We start from the raw sequence: 25,565 nt of genomic DNA, 5'->3' as shown, positions 1-25,565 counted from the left end.
CAGACTGGATTTGTCCACTATGTCTGAATAAGCATATTTGTTTATTTATGTTTTCCATTTCAACCCATTAAAATGCTAATGCGTATATCTTGCCAACTATTCATATGCAGATATGAGCTTTTGCGGCTCGCATGCTGCAGTGTACCCCTGCTGCACCAGTTGCTTTTGTTTAATGAGGATTTTTTTTTAGCTTTCTTTCAAGCTGTTTGGGATGTGCATACATAACAGGCAGCCCCTAAATAGAGCTCACCCCTGCTGGTAATGAGGCCACAGCTCACGGCATTAGTTGGCCTTTCTCTGTAAAATGAACTGCTGTTATATTGTTTGCATATGGAGAGTCAGTTTTCTTTTCAAGCGACAGTGAGGACATCATGTTCACTGTGTGCTTTCTGGCAATTTATCCTCACTAGTGACCACCTGGTGGATCTAATGGACTGTGTATTTTAGTGATGATATATTTGACAGGAATATTCTTCCATTCATAATGTTTAACTTGTGGCCAATGTTGTTTTGCCGTGCCTCTTTTGGATTAGTGAATTGGCTTATTTACATACAGTACGTACAGACATATGTAGTATGTCATCAAAAGGTCTCATGATTGAGCTCAAGGCTGAATATGAGCAGGTTTGGACTCTGATTGTTTTCCATATAATGACTTCGATACAGTGAGTGAATCCTGGAGATGGCTGCTGCTCATTCAAAGGAACTTCCCGTGAAGAATTTCATTGGATTTTGGCATAGGCATGCATATAAGGACAGTTTGTCCTTTATTTCCCAGAATTTCTAATATACTTTCTGTGTATCACCACATTTTTCTTTTTTTCTTTGTGTCTTTGAATGCACCATGCACCTAATGAGGTTGCACGGCAATTTCAATATGTCTAGGCTGCTTTTATAAAGCTGGCGGGGAATTGAATTTGGCCCTGAGGTTGATTAATCTTGTGCATGTCCTTCTACATTTGCACCTCTTTTGACTTGTGCTGTGTGCGCCTTTATTCAATTTAAATTGATTTTTGTAAATCACCATGCAAGTTCAATCTGTCTTTTTACCCTACACTTTTACCAAATATGGTCACCTTGTTTGCAGCCTGTTATTAACCTTTTGTAACATATTCATTTATTTTTTTTTCAGATGGAAAGTGCTACACTTAAAAACCTTACTTGTTTGTAGCACTCATATAATGACATCTCAGTCGACAATGACAAATATGCTTGTACTAGATGACTAAGATTAGTATGCGGATATAAACTTTGTACTTGTAACTGAGATTATCTTTTGTTTAACTTAAAGCACCTTAAATGCAGTGTGTAGGATTTAGTGGCATCTAACTGTGAGGTTACAGATTATAAATAAATCAATACCACAAGTTTGTCTTGTCTGCAAAGGGCTGGTCTGTGTGCCTTTGAACAACTCAAAAGTAAAGGTCTCAGTGTTGATTGATCCATGAGGGACACCTTAAGAAGAGTTCAAACTACTGAATCCTCTAGCACAACTAAACAATGTGTCCAGTTTATTCTTCGCCTATATTTTTTAGACTTCCCACAATCTGTGTGTACAACCAAGAGCAATATCATGATTGAGAGACTAAAACTGTGCAAAAACAAAGGTTTCTGTCATTTCTAATGTTTTGTTAGAGTTTTTTTTATTATTATTATAAAGTAAAAAGGTCTCAGCTGGTCTGAATTTGAGTGACAGCAGGATACTTGCACTGCAGCCTACATATCCTGGAAAGACAGCGTGATGTTTGCGGTATTCGAGTAAGCACCACACCAGCATCTAACAGGACAGTAACATCACAGGTACATTTACAGGCTGTTCTGCAGCTGAGCAACTTATTAGTTATCTATCTATCTGTCTTATCTAGCCTGATGTTAGCGTCAATGTTTGTTCGGCCGATTGTTTAACAAGCTAAGGACAGGACGTGTGTTCATGTTATGTAGATAAGAAGGAGACTTCAGCAGGAAAGCTAATGAGTCTGAGGCTCCTGTCTGGTTCAGTCTGTAAATCGGTGCCACTGTGAAACCAAAAAATATAATAAAATATAAAATTCTCTGTCATTTCTTCTCAAAGAAAAACAAAGGATGAGTGATTTACATAATGCAAGTTACAAAATAAAAAGCAATTTAATGTCAGTTGTAGAGAAAAAAAAATAGAAATTAAGTTTTCCTCTTTTTAGAGGTCCTGCAGATTTTTTTATGGTGACAGTGGCAGGAAAAGACAGAAGTGAAGGAGGATGTCACAGAGATGGATTGCACCATGAAGTGGGTCAACTCTCCTGGGCATGCTCAAAATGGATGATGGTGACACAACTGAGCTGCCATTTGACAGCTGACTCCAGATCTATATATTTTTTTTATCCAGTCTTAATAAAAAACAGAAAGTGCTGACTTTCCCCCTGTAAAAGCTATTTTAAACAAAATTAAGGCGATAACATTAAGGCACCTAAGATCATTGTGTGTGTTTATTGCCATGAGTTTGGACACGTCTGTCTGTAGGTGAGTGTGTGATTTTCAGTGATGTATAATTATCAGTAAAGGGCTGGTGTTCTGAGCCCAGCTAAACAATTTGACACCCTGCAATTTCCTAAAGAGACACAAACCCCAATTACCAGAATGAGTTTTTGTTACACGCCGTTCAAAAACAAACAAACGCTTCAACGAGCACAGAAAGAAAATCCTCCTCTGTAAAGTAGGTTAATGCTGTAGGTTAGGGATTGGCAAATGTGTTAAAGTCAATAAATTGGTTTTGGATCGGGAAGCATCATCACAATTAGTTTCCACAACACATGAAGTAATTAGACCCCTCTAGTCTCGTTAGTTTCTCAGATAGGGATAATGTTGCAGCAGTGTTTTGTAATACTGTTAACTTTGTGGTTTTGGCGTGCTTGCTCAAACTTGCCTACTTCTATGGAAAGTTACGTAAAGGTTTTTTTTTTTTCTCTGAATGTATGAAAGCAAATGAAACGTCTTCGATTCATCTCACATTTAAATAAAAAAGCTCAAAAGTGACATATTTAAATTGGTATTTCAAAAAGTTCATTTAATATAAATAGTTTAACAGTTTGACATCAAACAGACTCAGATTAATACAAACATATTTAATTCATTTACAGAGTAGTTGAAGTAATATTTTCCACAGTCTGCTTTTAAAACCTTTTCCAATATTGAGGTTATAAAGGCTATCTCTGTGAGACACAAAGAAACACACGCAACTGTTGTTGTCTCATCATTCACACGGCATTCATTAATAATACAAGTCAGACATAAAAGAAGAGGTGGACATGGGGGAGGACGGACTGCAACAAAGCTGCTTGAAACCATGTGTCACAACTTGATCACTGACATTAGTCAATGTCTGCAGTTTGGCCTTTAAACAGAAGGAGGTATCTTATTATATTGGCTGGTAAAAGTATCTGCACACTAGCTTTTCACACAGTACAGGAATGTGAAATTAGATTCTCTAATAAAACAATCAAATCTCTACTTAATGTAGATCCTTATCGCCGTGCGAAAAATTTCACACAAGCATCATCAGATTTTCTCATAGTGTGATTGTGTTTAAGATGAAACACTGTGCATGTGTGTGTGTGTGTGTGTGTGTGTGTGTGTGTGTGTGCGCGCGTGTGTGACACTGATATTACAGTTAAGGAAATGAGACTAATGCCCAAAACATCCCAAACTGTGTCAGATGTATCTAATGAGATACGGCAGAGCAGCAGAGTCAGAAGGATCAAATGAAACTCAGTGAAAGAATCATTATTTTTTTATGGTGACTGAAAGATGTAGGTCTCCGGTAATACTACCCCGGGCCACATCCACGACATTGAGACACTACCTGAATAACAATTACAACGCGCGGCTGATTTCACAGTCTAGTCTTCCAAGAAGATTTGTGTGTGTGTGTGTGTGTGTGTGTGTGTGTGTGTGTGTGTGTGTGTGTGTGTGTGTGTGTGTGTGTGTGTCTGTAAAATCTACAATAAAAACGGATTTGTCCGTTGATTGCTGGAGTGATACTGCCAGGGATTTAAGTTGAATGCTCAGGATAATCTCATCATTAATTCATATTTCTAATTAATTCAGTGTGCCCTTTAAATAATGCAGGATCTCTTTTTTTTGGTAGTTTTTGGAGAGACTGCTGAATTATTAATGCTAGTATCCATCACCAGGTTTAATTGAGGACTCCTGCCTCAGTAAATCCCCTCTGCTTTTAAAAGAAACAGATCAGCTGCTTTATTTTACAAAGTCGTCTACTGTTCGCGAGGGGTTGAAGAAGTATTGAGATCCTTTATTTAAGTACAGGTAGTAATACTACACTGTAAAGACAATCCTCTACATGTACAAGTAAAAGATTACTTAAGTAAGTACTCATTCTACAGAAGTTTTAGGGTTAAGGTAGAGGATGTTTCGAGTGCAGACTGGATGATGTTGGTTTCAGGTGGCCTGCGGTTCAGGTACTTAGGGTTAGACAAGAAGCCCATGGTAAGGTCAGAGACTGCCTTGTACTGTAGATGAGATGTTGCGGGCCCGGAGTGGCTCAGAGTATGGACAAAGTAGCCCAAGTAGTTAGAGTTACAAGAACATATCGGTAAGGCTCCCCAAGTTACAAATGGTTAGGGTCGAGGATATATGAGGCCCAAAACTGGCATGTAAACTGGATGCTGTGGGCCTGGAATGGTCCACAGTCTAAGTGGTTAGGGTTTGGAAAGCCTCTGAGGAAGACGATTCAGAGTTAGTATTACATTTTCCCTGTCAGTGTTTTACTAATATATATGAAGTTTTTGAAGTAATATTGTTGGACATTACTCCTGTAGATCTTCAAGGTTTATTTGAACTACTTCATATACTGTTAAACTGCTAGATTATTTTACACTAATGCATCTTATTCTATTAAATCATCATGGTCGATTTGTAGAACCACATATCTCTACAAAGCCCTGCGTTCAGCTCAGTGACATATTTTGTATGGTGGTTTTTGAGTAGTTTATTTAGCTTAAGAAACAAAAAAATGTTTCTTAACACACAGCGAGAAATACTTAATCCATGACTTTATCACAAAATTCAGATTCAAACGCTCTTATCACATTTTCTGTCTGCCTCTTCAGGTGAAAATGCTAAAAAAAAATCTAAAGAAAATGAAAAATTGTAATCTGAAAAGTAACTAAAGCTGTCAGACAATCGTAGGAAAGTGAAAAGTGAAACATTTCCCTCTGAGATGCATTGAAGTAGAAGTATAAAGTTGTACGCTGCTGTCTGAGGAGCCTTGTGCCGCATACATTTACTGAAGGCTAAGCATGAAAACAGACGTCTTTCACAGAAGGAACAGGCACATCTCTCTGAACTGGACATTCTCACAATCAGTCGTGATTAAGATAAAGTGTTAAACAAACACAAGGACTTTCGTTAGTGTAGGAGGCGCTGAGGAGATTTTATCAGTCCACACGGTTTCTTTGAATGACACAGTTTCACAGAAAACAAGTTGCTGTCTGTCACTTGTACATGATGTGCGACTTACAGTCAGTTCCAGCATTATATCCATCTTTATCCAGACTGTCACTATCAACACTCAGAATATGGAATGATGCTGATGTAGTCATGCATATATAAATTACTCACTTCACTACATGACAAATATTTACTGACTTAAACCACTTGCAGATGCAGCCAGACCATACTGATATATCCTGTGTGATGGAAACAGGAAACCAGAGGTGTCTGTGTGGAACCTATGAGTTGCTCAAACCGGATATTGAAAATGAAAGAACATTTTGTGCTATAATCATCCTCTGTCTGATGAGTACAAGTGCTTTGAAATGATAATGTCACTTCATGTTCACAAGGAACGCAACCTGGGAATTGGAGTAGCTTTTTATGGTTCTGTCCTCTGTGTTTTAATCGACAAAGAGTCAACACCAAGGTAAGAACCATGAACAGCAGCCGTACAGCTTCCTTGTTGTCAGGAGGAAGTGGTAGATTGACAAAGTAAGTGTTAATGCGTTCACATTGTTGTAATAGAGGAACTCAGCGTGCTGTTCTTTCAAGAGCTCAAGATCATTCAAGTGCTGAACAAGAAAAAATAGTGTCCTTGAATAAAAGCTGATTTATGTAACATGTTGAAAGCCCACAAACAAAAGAATTACTCACAAAATATAGCTGTAAAATTCACTTATGTAATTGCAACTGTTGCCAAAAAGCTGCCTGCGGTGTGGGAAGCAAATGTTTATTGGTGTAAAGGTCAAAGAGAGTGCAAAGCAACTACACTTATTGATTGTGTTATTCCTGTGTAACATCGATGAGAGGAATTGTTTCTGATTACCGCAGTGCATAAAAATAGCAAACATAATAGAACAAGAGCTTTTCTAAAAAGGTGTCATACTGGAGGAGGTCTCATCAAGAATCACTGATGCGCCACCACGAGTGCATGGCCACCAGGCAGATAATAAATCACTATGCACATCGATAAACATGACACGTGATTATCAACTGACTGGCATGAGAAACTAGCACAATCAGCAATATCCCAGCAGAAAATGAGAAAAGGAAAACTAAATCAATAGTGTTTGTTTGTGTGTATCAACAATTAGCACCAGCTGTATTGATACAGACCTAGAAAATGTTGTTTTAGACCGATACATGACACAGAAAAGCTAACGTGTTAATAAGAAAACTTGTACACTGCACGCAGGAAAAAGTGTGTGTAAAACATGACGAATCCGTTTGTGATTAGTTGGTTATCAGTTAGTTGACTGCTGTAATCCAACTATTTTGATCATAAATTAATTGTACATGTCCGTCAATCCCAAATTATTCATTGTGTTGAACATTAGTGGATGGAGGTGATGGCACGTCGAGATCTTGCCGTTAGGAAATCCAAAACGTTGCAGGGCTGGTCTTGGCAAGAATCCATAAAACAGGAGACAGGGCTGGACGTGGCTGGGACTGCCTGGCAGATTTCCCGAGACACAAGGAGATCAAGGTTAACGGATATCAAAAGACACAAAACAAAGAATCAAAGAATACATTAAGTCGGCCATAGCGTTGTTGTCTGGAAGCCTAAGCCGGTCTTTTATCCTGTGCAGGTTGATTCTATGATGGGAAACGGGTGTTGTAATGATAAGACAGGTGAGAGTGGGAACCAGAGGCCATGCCCAGAAGCACACAAGTCTAGACGGACACAAGCAAAGGGGAAAAGGACAGGAAAAGACTGGTAAATAAACACGAAGTTTTATATTCATATTCCCCAGAGGATGAATTCTCTAGTGACACCAGTGGTGGACTGTTTTTAGGGAAAGGGGCAAAAGAAATCCAAAAAAGGAAGCATGCAGGACGTCGTGATGCATTTAAGGTAAAACAGCTTAGTCAGGGTTAGGATTTATTTTGACCACTTTCCAAATTTTATCTTCCATAGAGACATTCCTGTTCCCCTTTGATGTCCACTGACTTTCGATCTAAAACATTAAATGTTTATAATACTTGTTTTGTGATCAGATATCTGAACAACTAGAAACTTCCCAACACCAGCAACTGTAAGTACGTTAGTATGCTGACACACAAAAATAAGATGACAAACCGGGCAAACATTACATGTTGGCATTTAGCTCTGTGGGTTAGTACAGCCTCACAGAGCTGCTATCGCATCTGCACACTGAAGCATTGTTCAAACAAAAGCTGCTTACAGATTCTCAAATTTGTGTATTTCTGCATATAAATCTTTGGTTTTTGTTGAACAAAACATCGTCCTGTCCTCCCAAAGATCTCACGTTGTGATCAGACAACACACCGATTACCTCTTCCTCATGACCTCATGGTTCTGCCTCTGCCTCTCATGCATGTGAAATTCAAACACCTCCACAACAAGATGTTTTACATGCAGAACTGATGTCAACATTGCTCTCCGGAAGATGAGTTAGAGTTACAGCTCCGGTGTTTCATTGTTCCCGAAGTGCTTGAGGCGAAACTGACGTTCACAAGTGCAGTCTACCTGTTCCTGATCTCATCTGACAATTAATAGAGTCTTAGCACTTCAAAACGGGCACAAAGGGTCTCTGACAAAAGTGCTTTTGAAAGCTGTTTAGGTTTTTGTTATGTCAGAGTTTCCATTAAGAAACCTAAAACTGAATGATCGTCTGTGACGTTGAGGCGCATGTTGTCATGTTCCCTGCATGTGATGTTGACAACCTCAAGGGACTATCTTTCATTCATTCAGCAGCATGTAAGTGTCTTTCTTTTTGCCCCTGTCACACTGCAAAGATGTGACAAATGAGCAGCAACACTTTATCTCATGAATACTCACTATTTTGAGTGGGATTGGTTTTCTGGCTGAAACCTCTCTTTGTCTTTGATAGACTATGGTCTAATCCTGGTCCTCCAAGACCTCTCCAACATGTATCTGCTCACAACATTCATTTGTCACATCCTGACATGAAACAGGACCATCAGAGGAACAATTTAACTGGTCACAATCTGTAAATGATTCAGATTCTCTCCATTCCCCTTTTTATACCACCGCCTACATTTTTCCCATGAGAGAGCAGATTTACACAATGATCCCATTATTGACTATTTACTTCTCTCTTCTGTATCTGAAGGGTAGATAAACCAGTGGTGGTCACACACAGGCCAACGCACAATGCACACAATGTAGCGACTGCTGACTTGTGATGCAGATGTACGAGGGTTTGATGCTGTGTTGGCTGGCCTGGATTTTTATCTCCTGCACCGCATGATTTACCCCTCGCTTGTGACCTCTAACAATGCACGCATGTGTGCATACCCTTGAAAAAGACATAAAAAATTGCAGCGATTTTTTATCCACAACACTCTGCGGTGCAGTGCAGTTCATCTGAACAAACCCACAAAAATAATTTGCCTTTCTCAAAAGAAATCAAACTGAGACTTTTAGGAGTCTGTTGTTTGGCTGCTGTCCAGTCCGGTCTGCCTGATTCAGCATGAGTAATATCACTGCTGCACAGTGTTGGTTTCAAGAGTAGCCCTCTAAGTTGGAGTCCGTCGCTGACTCACCATGTAGAGGAGAGTAATTGTAGGTGACATCGCTATGGGCGACAGCACAGACAGCAACCAACCCATGAATTGATGCCGCTGAAATATGCAGAGTCATCTCTGTTGTGTCAGCACACCATCCCTTAGGGATGGACCGGTGTTAAGCTTGTAATAACTGAGTGGCTTATTCAGACTGCAGGTGCTGGAGTTAGAAGGGACTAAGTAGGCTTTGACAAACCTCATAGGTGAGACAAACCCACAATACACCTCTATTAAAACTTTACAAAAACACACCAGTCAGGTGGATCGCACACTCCCAGTGTACTATCTGTGCTCTCATGTGCTCTCTGCTTGCATGTGAATGTCTTGTGTACATGCCCTTTAAAGATCTGCGTAATGCAGTTGCTCTAAGCCATTGATTTAACAGCCGTGACTGTCAGGGATGGGGCGATAAAACTGATTGAAGCGCACAGTTTACACACAAGGAGATTTGCAGTTAAACAGAATGGATGATCAACTCGTTCTGACGCTGGAAATCCTGCGTGCATGCGGGGACCAACACACACACGGCAGCTGAACATCTGGAGGTGGGTTTGGGCGAAGCAGAAGTGGGGATCAGGATTAAAATCAGAAGGCAGAGCAGCAAAAACACTGTCGGTGTTAATCAAATGTGACAGTGTGTATCAGTGTCTCGTACAGCTTTTGCATGCATGCAAATCATTGAAACTTTGGATACTATAAACACACACGTACGTGACACGATCATATTTACCTAGTTAACTTTACTGGGCAAGGTTCAACCAGTATTTTATTTGGTGACTTTTGACCCAGTGTTTTTTATCTGTAAGGCCTTCAAAGAGATGTGTGAAACTAAATATACTCAATGATAGTGCATGGAGGGCCTTTCTATGTTGAGTTTGCATGTTCTCCCTGTGTCTGTGTGGATTTTCTCCACATACTTCTTCCCACAGTCCTAAGACGTACACTTAATCGGTTAAATGGTGACCAAATTGGCTGTAGGTGTGTATGGTTGTTTGTCTCTATGTGTCAGTCCTGTGATGAGCTGGTGAATTGTCCAATGTGTACCTCACCTCTCACCCTAAGTCAGGTGGAATCAATGACAGTATAAAACATGGACAGAGCCTGAGCAATGTCACCCATGAGTTTCCAAAGTGCTGTTTTGAAGCCAAAAATATGGACACGCCATGTTGGATGTACTGCTTCTTCTTGCTGATGTAAATATTGGCAGCGATGCTGTTAATTATGCGCAACTTTAGGCCTTAATATTATTTAAATAGGTAAGTTAAAAAAAGTTCACCCCCCCTCACAGTTGTCATGAACGGTTAAAGTAGCGATAGAGACCAAAACATGTGCTTCTGATGTGAAGTTGGACAGTTTTATATGGGCACCTATGGAGATTGACTGTCTTTTGCAGCCTGTCTCAAGCGGCCGTTAAAGGAATTACAGTTTTTAGCATTTCTGCATTGGCTTCATTGCTGCTTGGATGGAATATGCTCCAGCCACCTGTGAATCTGATGAGGACAAGCAGATGAAAAATCTTATGTGTTTTATTTAACCAGCAAAGGTCCCATTGAGATTAAAAATCTCCTTTCAGGGGACTCCTGGCCAGGACAGGCAGCCAAATAAATAAGAACAAGTAAATTAAAACAGATATAAAACAAAACAGACAGTATAACAACATATAACATCTCCAAAAAAATCAAAGTGCAGTACAAGCTGTGAATCCAGTTTAAGCAGCAACACCAGATTACTGGATCATATTAAATACTCCTGGTACACTGACTGCATGTCTGAAATATTTTCCACATGTTTGGCTTGACCACTATAATTATTAATACTGCTGCAGCAGTATCTGTTTTTATGACTACTTTCCATTGCTTGCTGCAACAGAGAGCCATATACACTGATAAGACTTCTTATTGGTTTCAAATCTGTGTGCTTTAGAAACATGATTTGTAGTTTAAAGATAGCTCCGTGGCGGAAATCAACCCTGCTCAAAATGCGTAAAAGCAAACAATTTAGATGTTGATTCAGACATGAAATCAAACTCCAGTGGGCCTATCAGCAGGGAGTGTGCCACCGCGCCAAACCTGTCGAGTGCGGCGTCCACTGCGCCTCTGCGTGCTCTGCTGTGTCTCTTTAAGTACAGCAGGCAGTGCTGTTGGTCCGTGTGGGAGCGCAGGGCGCACGGTGCGGCGCTGCCTCTCCGCAGCGTCAAACAGCCTCTCCTTCACGTCAGACAGGCTACAGAAACGACAGGTCGACCCACCGCCTGCATCACATCCACACTTTGACCTGAAGGGCTGACTGGAGCGAGTGAAACGAAGAGGGGAAGCAAGTGTGGGGGGGCTGATGTAGACTGGTGAGCCTACAGGGCCATTGACATTACTCCCGTCTTCTCCGAGCGAAAGCTGGAAGTGCGTAGCGGTTTATCTGCGGTGCCGTACAGTAGATTATTGAACAGCACTGAGAGACAATACGGGCTAATGAGATTGATAAACGTGAGTTATCTGCGGATGAGAGCTCAGTTAAAAAACAGCTTAACAGAGCGCGTGGTGCTGTTCATTTGGCTGAATGATCGTGGAGATGAAACATCACAATGACCATCCTCTGCTGAGTTTCGTCCTGTGAACATCAAACCATCTGCTGAAGCCGACTCGTGTTGGAGGTAAGATGATTGGAAACCTCGGATTCAGTTCTGTATTTAACATTTGTGGTGTTAAGAGAAACTCACAGTGAAGCTGCACTGAAAAAAAAACACACACTGCTGCTTAACATCCCTGGAGTAGATCTAAACCCACAAACCCAGAAATCAGTTTTCCAGACTGTGTTTTAGTATTTGGACAGTAGCTGCAGTAGGCTTTGTCTATTTAGAGGCCATATGTTTTGATTAGGCTGAGCCTCAGGTGATAAAAAAACACCTGATTCAAGCAGAGGAAGTCTCCTACCTGATATATTAATCTATTTATTTGACTCCTAGTGTGTTAATCCAGTTGAGAGGTTAATTTTCTGTCATACGTGCATCTGGAGTGTTTGTATGCTGCTGTGTGACAGATGTTAAGGTGTCCCCTGCTCTCTGCTCGGGCACATTATCATGTTCAGTGAGCAGTAAAAGATGCATTAGTCTCTAACCAGGTGCATGGTTGGTGGCTCCCAGACTGAATCATTTCCCCCCCTCAAAGTGTGAAGTCGCTAGGACTTTCATTAGAGTACTCCTGCTAATTTTTAACCAGAGCTGCAAATCAGACTGAGAAAACAGGCAAAAGCTAACTTGCATTTCCTCCACTCATTTGTTTCTGCAGTTTAAGACACTAATTTATAGATTTTTTAACTCTAGGCTCACTTTTTTGTGTCTGTTCAAGAGCTCGGCTGCTCTGTCTGGATGTTTTTGGCAACTGTTCTCATAAACTATTGATCATTTCTGTCATTTCTAAGCAGAAAAGAATTCTCTGCTTAGTTTTTTTATTTCACTGTATATTGAAGAACTTTGTGTTTTTAACTGGTGTCAAGATAATTGAATATGACAACATTTCTGAGAAGTCAAGCACATAACATGCAGATTAATTGTTCCACCTATTTATCCTCTTCCTCTCACTTCTTATTACTTACATTGTAACTCCTAATTTATTTAATTAAATTAAGCAAATCATCAGCCTCCTCTCCCATTCATTCCTGATGACCCTCGGTGTACTGTAGATCACCATATTGAACCATCTCCTCGGCATAAAGCGTCAAAGTAGAAGCAGAAGAACATAATGGTTGTTAAGATTGATCACAATGCTGTTAAAATCAATCCATGAACGGCACTAATTGCTCATGCTGCTGCCATTTCAGCACTTGGCCTGACAATAAATAAAAAGCATAGAACATGACAGAGCTCTCGTTATGGCCGCGGGAGCACTCAGTTCATGGCTTCTGAATCTAGACCACGCAGAACTGATCGATACCATAAACATAAAATTAAAAAAAAATAAAGCTCCCCATCCCCCCTTATTCTCATTCAACCCTCTGGTAATTGGAGTTTTCATCACATGAAATAGTAATGCGGATTCAGCTGCACAAATCTGTGCACATTCATTTAAGAAATAAAATCACAGATTTATTGTTGCTAACAATGGCTTTGCTGTCCCCTGAGCTCAGTCCTCCCCGAGGCAGAAGTGAACAGACGTCAGAGAACTATGGCAACAACTGAAATTCATATTTGTAGACATGAGACTGAGATGCTGCTTTTTCCTGCTGCTGCTAAAACAGATAATCAAAGTCTTTCTGAAATTTAAGTGGAGCACCGGCCTTCATGATTGCACCATAAAGACTGAAAGAAATGTGTTGGGTTTTTTTGTGTGTAATTTTGATGTCGATTTTCAGAGTTTTTCACACGCAAGCTTGGCTTCGGCTACAGAGGAGAACTTGAAAGTGGCTTAGATATGAAGTCCTTTGTGTAGTGACAGGGTGGCCGGCAGCAGAGTGAGAAGGCTTTGAATTCCTCCAGAGCTTATCTCTTCATCCTCTTGGCGACCTCTCAGGGACGTGCCAGGGATCATATCCAATGGCCGCAGGCTTTGAAGATTGCCAGAGGAGCTGTCAGGAATTATAGTTTGCATGCTTGTGCTACCCATTACAGTGAAATAACAGTGGTGCAGTGCGGGCTGTGTGTGTGTAGGTTGGGTGGTGTTCACGCCCCTGATACATCACCATCAAGAAAGGATGTCAAGATCCTCATTAGAGCTCCTACAGAAATAGACTGGCATTAAATACTCACATCATCACCAACGACGTGCTGAAGGTTGAAGGACCGTTGACATTCAGTAGAAGAATAGCGGTTTCACAATCAGTGTTTAGTTCTGTTTATTGGCGTGGTTTCAAAAGACAGGGCACACTTTAACTCATCATATTGTTAAATAGATTGTTTATATATTCTGTTTTTCCTTGAAAGAACAGATCATCTTTAGATCACATGGTCACATAGATCCAAGTAGCGGGTCAGACTCGCAGCATGGACATCTCAGCCAGATTTTCAGCTTACCGGTGGATTATTCACAACACCAGACCTCTTCCATGAGACGTATCCAGATAATCGCAGACAGATAGTAAGAAAATACTGTGAGCAGTAGACATCAGACAAAGCTGGGCAAACCTAAAACCTGAACTTTAACTCAACCCTGTGTGTTTTGTTCTTGTTGATAGACGCTACTTGCAGATATGGATCTCAGGTTTGTTACACAACAAAATACTTTATTAAAGGTCATTTATTAAGCAAATAGTAGGTACTACGCTTGTTAAGTGTCCTTTGTTTTCCAGCCTAATGTGCATTATGTAAAGAAAACTTCTCAGACAGCTCTCATGGAGTTATCAATGACTGAAGAAAAGCTGAATAGCCAATTACATTTCAGAGCTCAGACCTGCTGTTCAGGCTTTTCTGTCAGACAGATATCCTGCTGAGGATGTGGTTGTTGTTTAATCCAGCCGAGGAGAATATAAGGCCCGCATGGTGTGTTTGTGTTACAATCAGAGTGCAAAGTTGTGTGCTTGCATTGTCTCCTAACATGCTGGGTGTGTTTTCCCTGGAGACACAAAGACTGAAAGTAATTGCCAAAGTCATTAGATGAAATTATATTGTATTTATGCTCAGTGAGTGGACATAATTATTATGTTGCTATCTGATGCCTTAATTCAGTGTTTAAATTATATATTTGGGTAAAAGTAACAAAGAGCCAAGTTGAATTTAATTCAGATATTTTTTATGCATATCACAGATGTGAACTAGGTGATTAAACATTGCTGAACTCACTAGTCGACATCAGGCGGTTAAACTTATTATTAAACCATTTTAACGTTGTGTTTAAGATGTTTCGCACCCCCCTCGCCTAGCTGGGCTGCAGCCTCACCGAGTAACGTAGCGTTAGTCTACCTGCTCTCTGAAAGCTGTAACCTTATCCTCTCTAACTTCACATCATTGCCAAGGCCATGTCATCTAATAATATAATAAATATAAAAAAAAGGCATCATGTTTAAAGTTATCCCACAACAATGAAGCAGGTGTGAGAGTGAACTATCTCTTCGTCTTACACGAACAGCATCTTCATTTTCTTGTTGTCCGGAAAATACTGATTCAATTTCAGTAGTATCACAATATGTTGTACTGACATTAAAATGGCGATAATATAACAATCTACCCCTGTCTCGGATGTATGTAACAGGATATACTAGGTTATGTAACTTAATAGGGTAACTTATAAAGCTTGGCTATGTGTGATTTGTGTGTTTACAGAGTTTTTCGTTTTTCATTTTCTCACTTTTAGACTAGTCGACTACTTTAAATTTAAATTTCTGTTTAATTGATGTCAAAAATTGTCACTAGGAACATCCCTAATGCTTATTTATTATTTGTTACTGTACAAATGAAAAATACTAGTTACATTTTTCGTGTCTACTAGCTTGAAGCTTTTGTTATTTGTTCTTTCATCACAGTAATCAGAGACAGTTTGAGACCCACTGTCTTAAATCAGTCCAAATATGAAACACATAGGTAGTGTAATAGAACAGCAGCAAGTTTATGAATTATATAACTTACAGTAAAGTCATTTGATGAAGAAAAAAGTATTCTTTGGTCTCCAAACATGGATCATCACAATATTTGCCGTTCATCAGGAGGTCAGTCTGGGTTTCAGATGTGGCATCAGCTCTGGCTCCCCTCAGTCTGACCCAAACTCTCTGTTTGCCCTCGGCATCATCTGACTGACTCACAACTGTGTGAACGTCCAACACTAAGCACTCAGGGGAGGCAGAAGCCCTAACATGGCGTTTGTGTGTGTTTGTCCATGTGTGTGGGAAGATAGGGGGGGAAGAGTGTGAGAGCAATAGTGAGAGAAGAATAAAAAGATGAGGAGCAGAAGATAAGGAGAAAACGGTGAACATAAAAGCATTCTCTGTGGTCCATAGCCGACCTTGAGATGGTGCCAGTGGCCGAGATTAGCACATCACCACTGTAATAGCTCACCTCGAGTAGCAGACCCCCTTGTCCTCTCTTCAACTTGATCCCTGCTTCACAAAAAGGTCTTTGTTGGAGTTAAAGTGCTGGGCTCTGTTTTCTGAACCTGCTGCACCAACAGAAATCCAACCTGGCAACAACCGAGCCTTTAAATAGTGAAATTTAGTTTACCAACTCAACTTTTAGGGGACTGTAGGACAAAATAGTCTGAGTGTTAGTCTGAGAGGCATTTATCTTTGGGTCATGCTGGACCTCGGACTATATATAGCACCATTCATACTCCTGAATCAGTTCCCACATTAAACTTGTTTATGTCCTAAAATAATTAGGTAGAAGAGGCACAACAAGTCATAATTTGTTTTTCACTGATTTTAAGGCTGTAGGAAGTCTTTCTTAAGCTCTATTAAGTAAAGTAGATGCAGCCCTGTGTTGTTTTCTCAGCTTTGAGAACATCATTTCGAGCAGTGTTTGTCGATCTGTGAAAACACATCCATCCACATCCAGACTGAACTGTGAAGAATTAGTTAGAATTAGATGCCAGGAGATTTTTGATGAGCCCTGTCCTGTAACTATACTGCAAGACAGCAGCAGGAGCCCCGGTGTGATAAAGAATCAGAAGGAGTGGAGTCCCTTGAGTCTGTCAGCCTGTGCAGTCAGTGTCAGCAGCAGCGTCAGATCTCCTTTTGGCGTGCTGAGCCCTAATTGGGCTCTCACACTTGCAACAGAAATTTGTCAGGTTGCTGTGAAATGAACTGCTCGGCCAAATCAAGATGTGTATCCCTCTGTTCCACCCTCCAACAGTACTCAAGTTTTTTAACGAATAAACTACTTATTTCCTGTTGGGAATACGTCATTAAAGGGTAAATAGTAGCAAATTCTCATGATAGTTTTGCACTCAGTAACTATATCTGCTGGGATTTCATCTGAAAGATGTGCAACTGTAACCAAGCCTCTGCTATTTATACACGCCTTAAGTAAGGGCTTATTATTTTTACACTCAGCCTTACATGTTGTTCCATTAATTTCCAGCTGCAAGCTGGATGAGCGCCTGAGTCTATCCCCTTATCAGCTACTTTTCAGAATCTGGCAGTAAGCGCAGCACACACATGAGCTTCTCCACAGCAGCAGCAGCAGCAGCAGCATTCTCCATCGATCAGTAAAGCTGCACAAGTTTGGCCGCGATGTTACGAACTATCACATGCAGTAAATGAAACACGCCTGGTCAGCCCCGAGGCCATTGCCACGCCTTGTCAACCTTCATCCCCACCACTCTCCCGGTGACTGTGCAGATGTCTTTCCCAGGTTGCTTCAGGGTGGGATGACTCGGCTGTTCAGCGCTTCGCTGACTCTCGGTGCAGCCCTCTCCTCAGTCAACCGCGGCGACTTAAACATGTTATGGCTGAACTGTCAAGACCGAAACACAGGCTGCTGCATTTGTTTATTATTTGCTGTGTTATATGCCTGAATGTAGTGCTTTCCATTTGTTTGTTTTTTGGGCTGATGTAGCAGCACAGCGCCATCAGACAGGCTCAAGCACTCTTCATTGTACCCCTTCAATAGATGAGATAGCCTCTCAAACTGTTCAGTATTTCACCACAGGCAAATTTGCATCCATAGCACTTTATACTTTGGAGTAGCTTTTCTGCTCATTTGCTTGTGATGCTCAGGTACTGGTTGGACTGGTTGCAGGAGTGTTGTATAGTTGGTGTGTTACAGCTGGGTGCTCATCCACAGAGGAGTTAAACTCTATTTCCTCTTGAGTTTTGTGAATTCTATGCTAGCTGAAGCCTAAATGGTCAAATATATCTTCATTTGCTGCTTACAATTACTGTGATCTATCCAAGGGGATAATTTCAGTTTTATCTGCCGAGGTTTGGAGATTTCTGCCTCTGAAATTTCTGCCTCCACTCCGATATAATTGAGGTGTTGGGAATTTTGTCTGAGGCACTCGCAGCAGTGAAAAAGTCAGCAGTTACTACGGAAAATCCACAGAGCTCACTGAGAAGTTTTCTATGGGAGCTTTTTTCTACTGAAGAAAGAGTCCCTTTAAGTTTCAGGGGCATAAATTCGACAGACTCAAACCAAATATAAAAAATCTTTCTTTGTAGCAAAAAGGCTCTGATCTGTCAGATTTTTGTTTCTCTATCTCTCACACACACACAGTCATAAACACTCAGCCCTTTGCTTTCTTCCATTGCTTTAGAGATGTTGTCTGTGTTGCATCAGAGCAACAGTAAAACCCTGTATGCATGCTCGTCATATTTTATTCATCTTAGGAGAGGCTGCAGCACCGAGGCTCGCTCCTTCCTGCGAGGCCAAAGCAGGCAGCTGTCAGAAAGCCCGAATCCCCAGATACTTTGCCCATTTCTACGTCTATGCACACACACACAAGGGCACACACACACACACACACATGCACAGCAGGCTCATTTAATTGCATATTGCAGTGCTCCCTTGTGTACACATACACATGTTTCCATCATTGCGGAAGTGACCCTTTTCTCAGTTTGCTTTTGATTTCAGGTTCATAATGAACAGTTGTAACAGAGTCTGTAAAATAACACCATTACAGTAGAAGGTATTAGGAAATCCTGCAGTGAGTATTGCAAACAGTAGTATTCACAATGTCTACTGAAACTAGATTTTGTCCTGTACCTAAACACCACAACATAATACCACTTCAATCTAAAAGGAATGTATAAAATATCAATGGTTGAAGTAAATAAATGCAATAAAATGAGAAAAATGAAACAAACAAACATCTATATATAGAGATATCTGTATAATATACACATGTAGTGTACACTCTTGTACAAATACAGATATCCACTTGTACAACCTCATTTTCCAACTAAAGGATGTATGAACTTTGAGTTCCTCCAAGAGAATAAAGCTGTACTCTCACTACTTCAAAAAGCAACACTGTGTAACTTTTTTGATCATAAAATAGCAGATTTTAATGATACACTCTGATGTTACACCGACGTCTAATCAGATGAATGTTGTCTCTCCCACTCGTTTCTGTGTTATGTAACTTTGTGCTCTCGGTACGATCACCCACGAGAAGTCAAACAACGGCAACTATTTGAATAATTTTTGGTGAAACTGGATCATATTTTATGGAGAAAATGGTTTCTGGTTTCCCCTCTGATGTCTTCCGGCTGCTTTTCCTGATGGACAGTGAACTCCTGTAGTTGCTGTTAGCTAATGTTAGCTCAGTTTATTAGCCAGGCTGTTCAGACTGTGAGCTCAGACCACCAGGGGAGTGTTAGGCATTTTGGACCACCGCGAAGAAGAGGTTTTCAGGCCCAGGGCACATGTTAATGTTGACAGAGAGCGGAACCAGTGTTGTGCCAGAACCGGAGCTGGTAATGCAGGCTCAGCAGCCTCTGTGGACATAATGGCAGAGATAGAAGAGGGACATTGATGGAGGAAGCTAAGTAGAGAATATAAGAGAGTGATTGAGTAAGAAAGTCCGGGACTGATTTTTAGTTGTTGGTGAGAGCTTGGTGAAAAAAAAAGCCTTAAAGACAGACGCCGAGCTGGGCTTTTTGCTGTTGGACTAATAAGTAATATTAGCTGGCTGCTATGTCTTGTGTTGTTGCGCTTAACCTCAACCTGCTAGTTTTTGATCATAAGCAATATAATCCTAACAAATACACGTGTACAGCTGTCCATATTTAAGACGGTGGTATTGTACTCTGAAAGTGGGGACGCTATATTGCAAAAATACAAATTTCTACACAGTGTTGCTTTAAAGATACTTTATCTAGATTTAAAATGTGAATTTAATGTGTACATCATTACAGGTACAGATATTAGCATGTTAATTCATTCATTTTATATAAAGCTAATAGGACCTACAATAAAGACATAATGCCAACAACAACAGTTGATTAAAAATAGGATGTATGAGCAACAGGGCATCTAATGATGTTCATATTTAATTGGACAGGATATGTTGACAGAAGGCCTCTAGTGCTTCTCGACCTTTACAGGCAGATTTGCGTGATGCTGATGAAGCCCATGGTTCACTACACATTTTGCAAGGCATGCTTACAGAGCACCATAACACATACACACTTAATGTTCCTCAAATGAATGCATCCAGACCGCTGCACCCAACTGACTGCCTCGCGTGATTGTGCACACTGAACAGCTCATCAGAAATAGCTAAATAGCTTGTGTGCAATGAGACTCAAGAGCGACGGGCGAGCTGAATGTTCTCATGCTATCCTTTCAGTCTCTTTTTATTAAAGGAACATAAAGTCAGGAAGTATCACTCTGTGCTGATGTTCAGTGCTGTTCAGATGGCGTATCCACCCTCATCTAACTTACTCCTTCTCTTCAGTTAGTGTAACTCCACTAGCATGGGTGTCAAATACTTTAGATTGTGCTGTGGGCTATATGTGTAGGTAGTGAAATCAATATAAATGGTATACTAATAGCAAAAGAATATTATTCCAGTGGAGAAAACAAAAGATATTTGTCATGACTCAAAACACATGTTTTGGCTGCATTACACTCTGTACTGTTGAGGCTACAGTCTGTGAGAAAAAAGGAAAACTCCTCCTCTTATGACTGTAAGAGTTAAGTATTTGGCCAGTTTGGCAAGGAAATAGGCTGAAAGTATTTGTGGTTAAACTCATCTCTAAACCCCCCTAGAAAGTACCAAAGATCTGCTTCACATTTGTGTTTACAAACCTGTAAACATGACTCATGGTGGATTATTCTGTATTCAAGTCACCATTAAATCCAGAACTATGAAAATACTTCCAATTCCTAATGAAAGATGTGCTTTTGTCATATGTATTCTAGGTAGGTAAATCAAATCTACAGGCAGTGGTGCAAAGTACATTTACTCAAGTGTTGTACCTTACACTTTAAAGTTAAAGTACACTTTAAAGATACTTGCTTGAGTTAAATATTTATTTTTTATGTCCATTTGTACTCCACTACATTAAGGAGGGAGTGCTTAGGAGGGAGGGATCTTATTTTGACTCGTGCCCATAAACCTAATCCAAGATTCAGGTGAAGACCCGATGTAATCTTGATGCATTTTTTAAAATATTAATCACTTACTGCATTATTAAAGGTGATCGATACTGTCCTTCACATGGTTCACACCATTACACGGTCAAAACGTGTCCATCCACAGCTCAGCTGTCTTCTCAGCATATTGTATTTCCACGCTTATCTACACCTTGAACTATACGCACTCAAAACTGCCTTATGGCATCACAAGACTCATCACAAGTGCAATAAACTGTATTACAATGCCATCATTGTCATCTACTATTCATTCATATACGTTGACTAAATAATAGCAGAACATAAATAACATGTCATGCCAACATTTTTGCCGAATAAAGGTTTGCAACTTAAGTGGCCCTTACATTATTTACACATATGCCTCATGTATCCTGTGCATTACTATAGATTAAACTGTACACAACAATGTAAAGTAGTAAAAATTAATTAGCTTCTTGTTGACGAGCCGCAACATTTAAATGCATCAAGAACAATAATGCATTCATGATATATGATAATATAATGGATAGGCTCCAGCCTCACGATGACCCTGATCAGGATAAGCAGTTACAGATAATGGATGGATGTATAATATAATGGATTATAAGTACTTTTACTTATGATACCTTATGTACATTTTTATGTCAAATGTCTATCAAAAGTAGATTTATTTCCCTTACACATAAATTACATACGTTTAGAGTTTCAAGTGGATACATTTGCCTATGTTTCTGTTTTTCTTAAAAATACAAAATACTTACGATTACTACCTACGATTAACTTCGCTTCATGCTGAGAAGACAGCCGGCAGTTTAAGGATCTTGTATCAGTTGATGTGATACCAGCATGTATAGTAGTGCTGTGGCCAGGATCCTTCCCCTTGTAGTCATCCTCTCTTTTCCAAGCTCTGAATGTTGCAGACTTATCTTGCTCTCAAGAAATTGCATTTATCAAAATCTCAACAGTGAGCTAAAAAAAAGCAATGGATCAACAAAGCAAAGGGCATGTGCATGGATTTTTGAAACATTTACTGTAATGTAATTTAATGGTCAGTGCCTTTGACGAAATAATAATGAGCTATAATTTACTGCAGTGCTTTGAAAGTACAGAATGCTCTGTTCATTTCTCGCTCATCTCAGGAGGTGAAGGGTGAGCTGCAGAACAACAGTGCTGGAGGATTCATCTTCTTGGTTAAGGACACTTCAGCAGAGTGGGTGCTCGTTGACACAGGGGCTTGAATGTGCGTCCTACAGTGGAGGGTTTGTCTCCCCTCTCACTGCACCGCCGAGCACCTGGCTGCTTATACTTTGTCCAACAGAGCAGATACAGGAGGACAGTCAATGTCAACATCTTTCTCTATAAACAACGCATAATTATACTGCTGTAGGATACCACTGTATTCATTTTGAGAGTGAAACAGTGTAGTGGTATCGGGATTTAAAGCTGCACTAATCAATACTTTACCCCAACAATGAATCAAATGACCATGTGTAACGCGATAGGGGTCACTAATAATGATGAACCTGCAGAGAAATACCACCAAACTTTGCAGTTCCCCACAACTAAACAGAGCTTTTTAGTGACTTTCAGCTCATCTTTTTGATTTTAAGCCTCACAAATCTAATGCTTGGTTTTCTCATCACCACTTTTCAGCTCTGATGGGCAGCTGTTTGCACTTAAAAAGCTTAAAAGATCTTTCCCTTAGAGGAGTTAGTGGAGACCCAAACTGAGCTAAATTACAAAAGCTGGTCAGAAACTTTACTCGAATTAATGCCAGTGTTGCCCTATACTTTACAATTGGTGTGCACAGGACAAAAGGAGTAAGACCCAAATACAAATGGTGAAGATCAATGATTTATTTACGAAACAGTTACAGAAAGGCAGGTTCAGGTACAAATTCCAGAGAGCAGGATGCAAAGAAAACAAACTTAAAAGCACAACATGAATTATGCAGTAACTCAGATGAACTGAAAAGAGGACAAAGGGCTGGGAGAGAGGGAGAGTGGGAACAGGTGAGCGCGCAAACGACTGATGGGAGAAATAGTAACAGGTACGTAAATGGATGGGGGGGCAGTCAGGTGGTGAGAAAAAGAGAGAAAGGGCATCTGGCATGGATGAAAGGAGCTGGCGTAACTGGGACACTGTCTGAAAGAGGCTGAAGAAGAGAGACAGACTGTGACACCATGACTGCTGGATGTGTTAATGAGCAACTGACAAGTTCATCATGTTAACTTTAAACATTGTTTCTCTCACACCATTCAGAGTGTGACTACATTAGTGGTGTAGAAAGCATTCACTTTGATACTTCACTGCTAGATCTGGCAAAACATATAATTCATAGTATATGCTTATTGTTTTATTAGTAAATGAAATGTTAGACTGAAGTAACTGGGCATGCATACAAAAAAATCCTTTTATAGGTGCCACATGTCCACTGCCCTTGAATTAGTTAATTAAATTAGTCAATTAAAGTAAAGTATTAAAGGCTGAGTCGTGTCTCAGTTCAGTTACTTACCGTTAGTACACTTCTGTGTAGTACACTGTGTACTTCCTGGTGTAGCACGCTAATTATGGCAGAGTAGTGTTGTCTCAATTTATGTGTGTCCGTTGTGAACTTACCCGGAAATGATGATCGCAACATAATACTCCTTCTTCTTCTTCCTCTTCTTCTTGACATCTTGTGACATCTGCACATTGGAGCATAACCCTAACATTAACATTTGACTGCCAAAATTTAAATACGGCTTCAGCACCAGCAGCTTCCTCTGGTGATCGTCCCTCCCTTTCCGCTGCGTAGCCACAAACATATGAGAGAAATGTCCAGCATTCCACGCTCAACTTTCTTACCAGTATGAGTGGCCCACCTCGCAGTACACTTTGTTTTACCATGACTGACATTGTTAACACACGTATGTACTCAAAATAACAAGTGTAAGTATGGAAGTATGCAAATGCTCAGACAAACACCTCAAACATTCACATATTTTATCTCATTAGTTCAATCCATACACAAGGAGGAATTTAAAAACATCAATTTATGGTTTTGGGGGAAAGTTTCATGCTACAAATTGTTGGCGAACACGCATGTGGGACTGAGGATGTGACCTCCAGTTTTCAGTGAGTTTTGTGCCACCTCCCAATGACTTGTGGTGCAACCAAATTTAGTATATAAACATAATGTCTAGGACACAGGGGTGAGTAAAGGTGACTACCTTGTGTGGTCCTGTGCGTATAATTAACATTTTTGCTTTGAACAGACATCACCGATTGAAGTAAATGTTTTTCTGGCCTCTTGTTTTACAGTTGTTCAGGGTCACAGATAGTAAATACTGCATCAGATTAATATTAAAAATATTTAATACCAAGTGCTTCCAAATATAACCGAGCCAAACACCCACTCTTTGGTGTTGCTGAGAACATTTCTCCTCAGTAAAATGTAGCCTTTCTCATTATACAACATGAAAAAAGAAAATGTTCTCGGTTAATAAATAACTATCTTAGCCACATGTTAAGATGTGTTTTCCTGCATTGTGTTCTCACAGTTTAACTTACTGATGTGCTGTTGAGAAGTTCCTATTTCCCACATCACTGCTCCTCTAAACATTTTCTGAAACCCTCTGCAATCCCCTCTCAAGTCTATTCAAGCAGAGAGGAGTGAGATTCACAGCAGAACTGAGCTGGGAGAATTCGCTTTTAATTAAAGCAGAGAGATTGTCTGTGCTTAGTGAAGGTGGGAGAAGAAAAGGGAGAAAAAAAACTCAACTGCAGATATTCTGTCAGGCCCTGAATAAAGAGCTTTGTTAAGGTTGGATAGTGGAAGACATCATTTGATCTCCTATTGACAGCGCCTCCCCGCTGCAGAATAATTACTCCTTTTATGAAACCATTAGAGGGGACCGATTCAAGTGATTGTTTCTCAAATGTCCATCTATGTGGCCAACTGGGATCTGGGAGTGGCAGCAACCGAGGGTGGGCTTGAAACTCACACAACAGGAATCTGGGATCTCTCTGTTTGGAGGTGTGTGACACATCATTAGTGTCTTTCCTGTCGTGCATCAAAGCTTCTTTTTTTCCTGCACTTTTCTCCCCCCAAATAGTTGAAGTTCTCCCTCTTTGTGCTTTCTTTCTTTCCTTCCATTCCTTCAGGATTTACAAACAACATGACCAAGCGAGACTAAAGTAGAAAAATTTGCCCTAATCTAGATTTTCTGCAAATAATTTGTTCTGTTTTTGTCTTTTCTTCGTTCATGCCCATTGAACTGCTGTTTTGTGTCCACAATCACAATGAAGCTATTATTCCTTCACTCCCATTTTCTTTTTGACTGTGTCATTTGCTTATCGCCGTATACTGGAGGAAATGTTCACGATCATCAGTCACTCCATTACAATGCTGCAGCTTAACGCTACTGTGCACCAGTCAAAGAAGAGGATTACATTATTTTTAGACCCTTTAATTTACCTCTTCTCTTTCAGAGTATAAGGTCACCATTGAGCTTAATGGACCATTGGGTGTTATCAGGATTACAAT

General features: G+C 40.2%; 1 protein-coding gene across 3 annotated transcripts in view; it reads left to right on the top strand.

Annotated features, from left to right (window-relative positions):
• The first annotated feature begins 5,774 nt into the window (after positions 1-5,774).
• Positions 5,775-25,565, top strand: part of wscd2 (WSC domain containing 2) — a 43,383-nt gene continuing 23,592 nt past the window's right edge. Inside the window, exon 1 of one of the 3 annotated variants that reach the window (XM_019275811.2) lies at positions 5,775-5,914. The gene's annotated coding sequence lies outside the window, so the exon portion shown is untranslated. Of the gene's footprint in view, positions 5,915-5,944; positions 5,980-11,180; positions 11,687-25,565 lie in introns of those variants that run through there. The other 2 variants (XM_027278172.1, XM_010732576.3) reach the window with 2 other exon arrangements.

This window comes from Larimichthys crocea, chromosome III (genome assembly GCF_000972845.2).
Source record: "Larimichthys crocea isolate SSNF chromosome III, L_crocea_2.0, whole genome shotgun sequence".
Taxonomy (NCBI): domain Eukaryota; kingdom Metazoa; phylum Chordata; class Actinopteri; family Sciaenidae; genus Larimichthys; species Larimichthys crocea.
This window is presented reverse-complemented; position numbering and strand designations above follow the sequence as displayed.